Raw genomic sequence first — 7,166 nt, 5'->3', positions numbered from 1 at the left:
GTATACATACATACATATACATACATATATATACATATATATATATATATATACATACGCAAATGAAATTATTGTATACAGTGCTCAGGTGCACTACAACTTGTCAAAAGTGCGTATAAAGCATATGCAGTAATGTACAAATGTCTGGAAAGTGAACAGTGCATGAGTCAGATCCATGCTTGTGTGTGTATGGAGGGGAGAAAATCAGGTGTAGTGTTGGCGAATCTCAGGAAGTATGGAAGTTTTGAAGGATGCAGTGCTCCGACAACTGACAACTGATGCCGGCAGTTTCTTTCATACTTCAGCAACTCTTAGCGTGAAAAAGTGTTTCCGAAAGTCATGGGAGCTGTGCTGTTTTCTGACTTTGTAAACATGTCCACAGGTGTTAGACAGGTGGAGTTTGAAAAGGTGCTCAGAGTTATTGTTAGAAAAATGGTTAATAATTTTATGAGAATAAAATCCTTACAGAGCAGAAAAATCTGTCAGCAATCTGCCAAGAGACTCAAACTCACATCCCTTTAATTTCCAGTCAAAGTGCTTTACCGTTAAGCTAAACTGCTTTATTGACAAATTCTTCTGCAATTTTAGAACCTATAAACTCATCTAGAAACGCTAGATGGAATAGAAATTATGACATATGGAAATTAAAGGGATGTGAATTTGAGTCTCATGGCTGGCTGCTGACAGATTTTTCTGCTCTGTAAGGATTTCATTCTATATATGCTGTTCTATCAGTACTTGCATGTTAAAAAATGTATCTTTCTATTTGTACTACAATACATTTCAGTGCTTCAAAAACAAATTTACATATGACATGATATATATAGAAATATAAATTACACACATGCACATAAATGTGTGTGTGTGTATATATATATATAAATTTGTGGTCTGATCAATAAGTATCCCAACTGTTGCCATAGTAACAAAGCTAAAGCACGCAGAGTGAAGCTGCTTGGCAATGATTGATCTCAAACTCTGCTGTGCATGCACACTTAGTTTTAACATTCTAGCACACTTCTGCTGTTTATAGCAGTGCTTGGAAGGAAGGTGTGTAATGTGCGATTGTCGCATTGACCATGATAGAGAAATTTGAGCAGCAAATCTGTATCAAATTTTGCTTAAAGCTTGGCAATACCTACTCAGAGGCCTATGCAAAGTTTTCAAGAAGTTTTCACCATTCTCAATACAATGAAAGAGATCTTGTGCAAATGAAACCTGAGTTTCTTTTTGGTCAGCTGAAAGCATTTTGGGCACAAACTTAGCAAATATGCATCTCGTACCCAAATCTTCAATGATGATGGACTGAACTGAACCACAACTAATCTGCACATTCCCTGATAACTCACGGATGATTCAATGATTTCCTCTCACAGCTGCATGCACATCTGCGATGTCTTTCTCAGTTCTGCTGGTTGTGGGTCTCCCAGGATGATCATGAAAATCAACAGTTTTTGGCCATCTTGGAAACACTTGAATCACTTGTACACTTGTGTGCGGCTCATACGTTCCTCTGCAATTTTGCATAGGCCTTTGAACACATATCGCCATGACAACTTTCTCTGTCATGGTCAATGCAATGATCACATAAAATAATCAATTATTTGTTCTGCTATAATGAACTGCCATTGACCACAGGCTGCCAACCCACATTAAACGAACAGATGACTTTCATGTCACCTTTTCTAGACCCCCTCCCCTTAACAAAGTAAGCAACATTCTCCTAAAAAGGACTGATTTTTCAGCAAATAAATTACTTGTCTGTTCTGAGCACTTTTAGCAATGTTAATATAAATCTCACGTTGATATACATGCAGATTTGTGACCCTCTGTGTATGTGTGTGTGTGAGAGAGAGAGAAAGGGGGATGGGAGATTTTTAAAAATCAGTTATCTTAAAACTTTTGAGCAAATTTTTGTTGTTTTTATATATTTTTGTTATCAATCTTGCCAGATGTGATATCAAATTAGGTTAAGATCATTTCTGTGTTCATCTGAATTTAGATTTAGATAAATGAAACAGCTATTCTAGTCCTTTGCTACATTGGTGTCATAAGTCTTTTCTAAATGAAACACTCTGCTGCACAACATTATGCACAAAAAGAAACAGTAATAAAAGCAAAGGTTAGCTTCTTGAGTCATACTGTCTCATAAGGGCCAGTTTCCCAGTTGCCATGGCATATAAATTCCCCACCTGGATGGGACACCAGTCCATCACAGGATTACTCTATTTCGCCAGCTGAGTGGATTGAAGCAACATTAAATGAAGTGTTTTTGCTCAGGAACGTAACATGTCCTCCAGTCTAGGAACTGAAGCCATAATCTTATGATCACGAGTCCCAAACCCTAACCACTAAGCCATGTGCCTCCACACATGCACATATACCCAACCACAAACATACCTACACCCACTCATACATCATGTACTGGTTATGTTACATTAATCTTTATATATTTAAATCACGTGTGTGAGTGTATGTATATATGTATATATACATACACGCATACATATATACATACATACACACATATATACATACACACACACACACACATATATATATATATATATATATATATATATATACATACATACATACATACACATGCTGATATATGACCTACGTTGGACCCCTTATTCCCTTATTCACATAATCACCGAACTTTCGCTCATAACCTATATATGTATATACTTTATTTAAAAGCAGCAGAAATATAACAAAAGCTGTTACTCAGAGTTCCACGTTCCCATTCGTCGGACAGTTTTGTTAAAATAGAACAGAAATAACAATACCGTTATTTCTGTTCTATTTTAACAAAATTGTCTGACAAATGGGAACGTGAAACTCTGAGTAACAGCTTTTGTTATATTTCTGCTGCTTTTAAATAAAGCATATTACTCTACCTCTGGTATTTGAGTACTCTTTTTTCCACCTTGTTTCACATTTATGTGCTTACTCCAGAATATATATATATATGTGTGTGTACTTATATGCTAATATATACTTATGTATATATATATGTAATTTTATTTTATGTGTACATTTGTTACACATTCCATCACCTATTCCATCATACTAATGACCCTACTCACACTAGACATGGTTCTATATTTGCAAAGTCATCGTCCTCATACAGGAAGATATGTAACATAACCAGACTACAATGTTGATTGCATAAATTTTTGATATGTCTGTAAGCTGCTCAGCAGGCAATCCAAAGCATAAGGCATGCATAGCATAACTGCCTGTGTGTTTGTGCACACATGCACATGCATATATGTACACATGCACATGCACTCGTGCATGTGTGTGAGAAGCAAATGCAGATTGTGCACTGGCCCAAACAATGACAGTAACTAAAGAGTTAAGAAATGCAATGTTTAGTGTGAATAGTATTTGGGGGGTTATGGCTTTTAACCCAATGGAAATTTAAATTACAAACTATTGTATAAAAACTAGTTTTCGCCCAATTTTCTGTAACAATAAAATGTTATACAGGGCTTGAACTAGGCTGGATAATAGTTAGGTCTATGCACTGATAAAAAAAAAACTACATTTTTAGATTAAGTATTTGGATTAGATGGGAATCTGCAAAAAAAAAGTACAGTATACCATATCAATTTCTTTGACCTAAATTATGAGTAGCAAATATTTTATTTTATATGTGTGCATGTAGTAGAGTTACTTAGCAAGAGTGGAAGAAAACATGACATTCCAGATATTTTATCAAATAAATATCAATAGTATAGGCGCAGGAGTGGCTGTTTGGTAAGTAGCTTGCTTACCAACCACATAGTTCTGGGTTCAGTCCCACTGCGTGGCACCTTGGGCAAGTGTCTTCGTCTATAGCTTCAGGCCAACCAAAGCCTGGTGAGTGGATTTGGTAGACGGAAACTGAAAGAAGCCCGTTGTATGTATGTATATATATGTGTGTGTATTTATATGTTTGTGTGTGTGTGAGAGAGAGAGAAAGGGGGATGGGAGATAAAACAAAAACAAGGAAAAGGAAAATAATGAAGAAGAACGTCAACAAAGAAGAAAGAAAAACAAACCCGTTTCCAGATCACCACCAGTCAAAACTCTGGGGATAGCAGAGGCTCAATATCACATATAGATGAGTAAATACCTCGTCCCCTAACAAGGCAAAATTCTGGTTTAAGCACTCCACATAGCCCCACATAACTTTTTTTGTTTTGTAATTTTCAGAAAACTCTTGCGAATTTGTGTCCTATACACAGGAATGCATACGATTATGCAAAAAAACAAAACAAAAAGTGTGTGATTTAATGGCTATTTAGCTGTTATTTTTAGCACATCTTATGACCACCTGATACCTTCCTCGTTTCTTTGTCGCTCTGACATGTATTGATGTTTTTCAATATTTTTCTCTCCACAAAAACATTTAATAGAATGAAGATGCACCTGGGATTTAAACAAAAAATTCGGAATGTCCGTATTTTAAACTCTGATTGAAAAACCAAAACTGAAAAAGAGTGTAACTTTTAGGATTTCTGGGTGGGTCAGAATTTTTAAAAAATTGGGTTTTTTCAATCCCTGTGTGTAGAAACTAAATTCGCAAAAATTTTCTGAAATTCCAAAAAGTAGAAAAAAGTTATAAGCGGTTATATCGGGTGCCTAAGCCAGAGTTCCGTCCCTAACAGTACTGATACGACAATTACAGACAAAAAATGTTTTAATTGTTAGTGAAAATAAGAAGAAAAAAAAAGAGGAAAATCGAAGAAATATAAATCAATTAATGAAAATAGGAAAAGGGAACGAAGACTTCCAAACGACAACAAAATCGCTGTACCGTGGCACCGTCTGTTCCACACGGCTGAATACCATAAATATTATGGTGATTCTGAAATCACGCTTACAGATTACATAAAGGTTCTGTCTGTGAACCAGAAAAATGCTTATAACACAGAATCTAGTGGTTGAGTTCCATATTTTATTCAATTTGTGGTATCTTGAATCTTTTCGCGTAAAAAAACTCTTAGTTTATGAACTAAATTTTAATCTATGGAACTGTGAATAAAATAAACCAAGGCAATACCGGTGTAATAATTTTACTTTCTTCCGAGTTAATTCCCGGTAAAAACTTTGTATTCAATGTTGTAGTACGTGGCGTGTTGTACCGGAGTCAAAATTCTGTACCTGTGTTGATGATGTGAGTTACTCGCACTGAGCAATAAGTTATTTAATTTCCCCAACATCAGTTAAAAGTGATTTCCCCTGCCTCAAATACATAACGTTAGTGATGTAATTATTATTGTTGTTTTTATGTTGTTATTGAGTGAGGTGGCGAGCTGGCAGAAACGTTAACACGCCGGGCAAAATGCTTAGTGGTATTTCGTCCGTCTTTACGTTCTGAGTTCAAATTCCGTCGAGGTTGATTTTGCCTTTCATCCTTTCGGGGTCGATAAATTAAGTACCACTTGCGTACTGGGGTTGATCTAATCGACTGGCCTTCACCCAAAATTTCAAACCTTGTGCCTATAGTAGAAGGGATTATTATTATTAAAAAGGCGGCGAACTCGCAGAATCGTTAGCAGACCTGGCAAAATACTCTGTGACATTTCGTCTGTCGTTATGTTCTGAGTTCAAATTCCGCCGTAGTCGACTTTGCCTTTCATCTTATCCGGTTTTCGGGGTCGATAGAATATGTTCTAGTTAAGTACTGGGGTCGATGTAATCGACTATCCCCTCACCCGAATTTCAGATCTTGCGCCTATAGTAGAAAGTATGATTATTATTGTTGTTGTTGTTGTTGTGTGTGTGTGTGTGTGTGTGGCTCAGTTGTTAGAACGTCAATCATGAGATTGTGAGCTCGATTCCTGGAACGGGCTGTGCGTTGTGTTCTTGAGCAAGACACTTTATTTCACATTGCTACAGTTCACTCAGTTGGAGAAATGAGTTGTGAACAGAAAATCGATCCATCACGGAGAGTTAGAGAGAGAGAGAGAGAGAGACCGAGAGAAAGGGAGAGAGAGAGAGAGAGAGAGAGAGTACTGATTGAAGTTATAAATTTACCTCTGCACTGTCTTTTTTGAAAAGGATGCGAGGAAGTTAAGGATATCTTCTGCGCCTCAGTAATGAAATATATTATGTAATACACGAAACAATAGTCGGGAAAGCGGGCACAATGTTTATAATGGGGTGATTGTGTTATATATATGCGTATGTGTGTGTGTGTGACATACATAGAGCGAAAGAGAGAGATATATATATATATATTACCATGTGCAGGGCATTGTACATGACTGTCACAGAAGTATTACTGTCCTCGTATGAAGCATGGCAGATGAGACGAGAGGAAATGTATGGGCGTGTGTGACTGTGAATGTGTGAGTGCCTGTATGTGTGTGTGTGTGTGTATGTCTAAGAGAGAAAGAGAGGGTGTGTATTTATGTATGCGTGAGTGTATGTGAGTGTGTGCATGCATATTTGAATGTGTGTGTGTGTGTATGTGCGTGCGTGAGTGCGGATGCTTGCGTGTGTATTTCTGCGTATGTGCAGGTTCGGGTATGTGGCTGTATATGTGGTATGTGTGCGTGTGTGTATCTATGTGCATGTGGTGTGTCTGTGTACGTATTCATGTGCGTGTTTTGTCTGTCTGTGTGTGCGTGTGTGAGTGTGTATGAGTGCGTGCGTGTGTGTTTGGACAGAATGAAAATTGTCGTCGCCGAAGTGGTTTCTGGAATGTGTACTTGTAGGAGTTGTCACTGGTTACATACAAACGCGTGCATACACATACGCACAAACACACACACTCAGATATACGAGGGGTTGCAGAAAAGTTCCTGTCTTTAAGGGTATCACGAAAGGCCTGGTTGAAGGCCCAACCTTCCAAGTTCTTTTACAGGGCTTAGAAAAACTGAAGGACCGCTGCAATGAGTGTATAGGAGGGTAAAACACAGGCTCACACACATCAGACTTCCACAGTTTCCGTCAGCTAAATTTATTCATAAGGTCGGCCCAGGGAGGTGAACCTGAAACAACGTGACTGGAAAGCGATGTCCGTTTGTTTGGAAAAATTATGATCCAAGTAAATATAATAGTCTATGTGTATGTGTGTGTGTGTGTGAGAGAGAGAGAGGGGGAGGGAGAGAGAATGTGTGCGTGTATGTGCATGTGTGTGTGTGTGAGAGAGAGAGAGGGGGGAG

The 7,166-nt window shown here is 37.7% G+C and overlaps 1 protein-coding gene across 4 annotated transcripts in view; it reads right to left on the bottom strand.

The window, feature by feature from the left end:
• LOC106876234 (tetratricopeptide repeat protein 38) overlaps positions 1-7,166 on the bottom strand; it is a 66,700-nt gene that overhangs the window by 58,997 nt on the left and 537 nt on the right. The window contains exon 1 of one of the 4 annotated variants that reach the window (XM_014924716.2): positions 6,241-6,501. The exons of 1 other annotated variant lie outside the window; for it this stretch is intronic. The gene's annotated coding sequence lies outside the window, so the exon portion shown is untranslated. Of the gene's footprint in view, positions 1-6,033; positions 6,201-6,240; positions 6,502-7,166 lie in introns of those variants that run through there. 2 more of the 4 variants (XM_014924713.2, XM_014924715.2) reach the window with 2 other exon arrangements.

Source organism: Octopus bimaculoides, chromosome 24, assembly GCF_001194135.2.
Source record: "Octopus bimaculoides isolate UCB-OBI-ISO-001 chromosome 24, ASM119413v2, whole genome shotgun sequence".
NCBI lineage: Eukaryota > Metazoa > Mollusca > Cephalopoda > Octopoda > Octopodidae > Octopus > Octopus bimaculoides.
The sequence above is the reverse complement of the archived record's forward strand: the minus strand, read 5'-3'. Positions and strand labels throughout refer to the sequence as shown.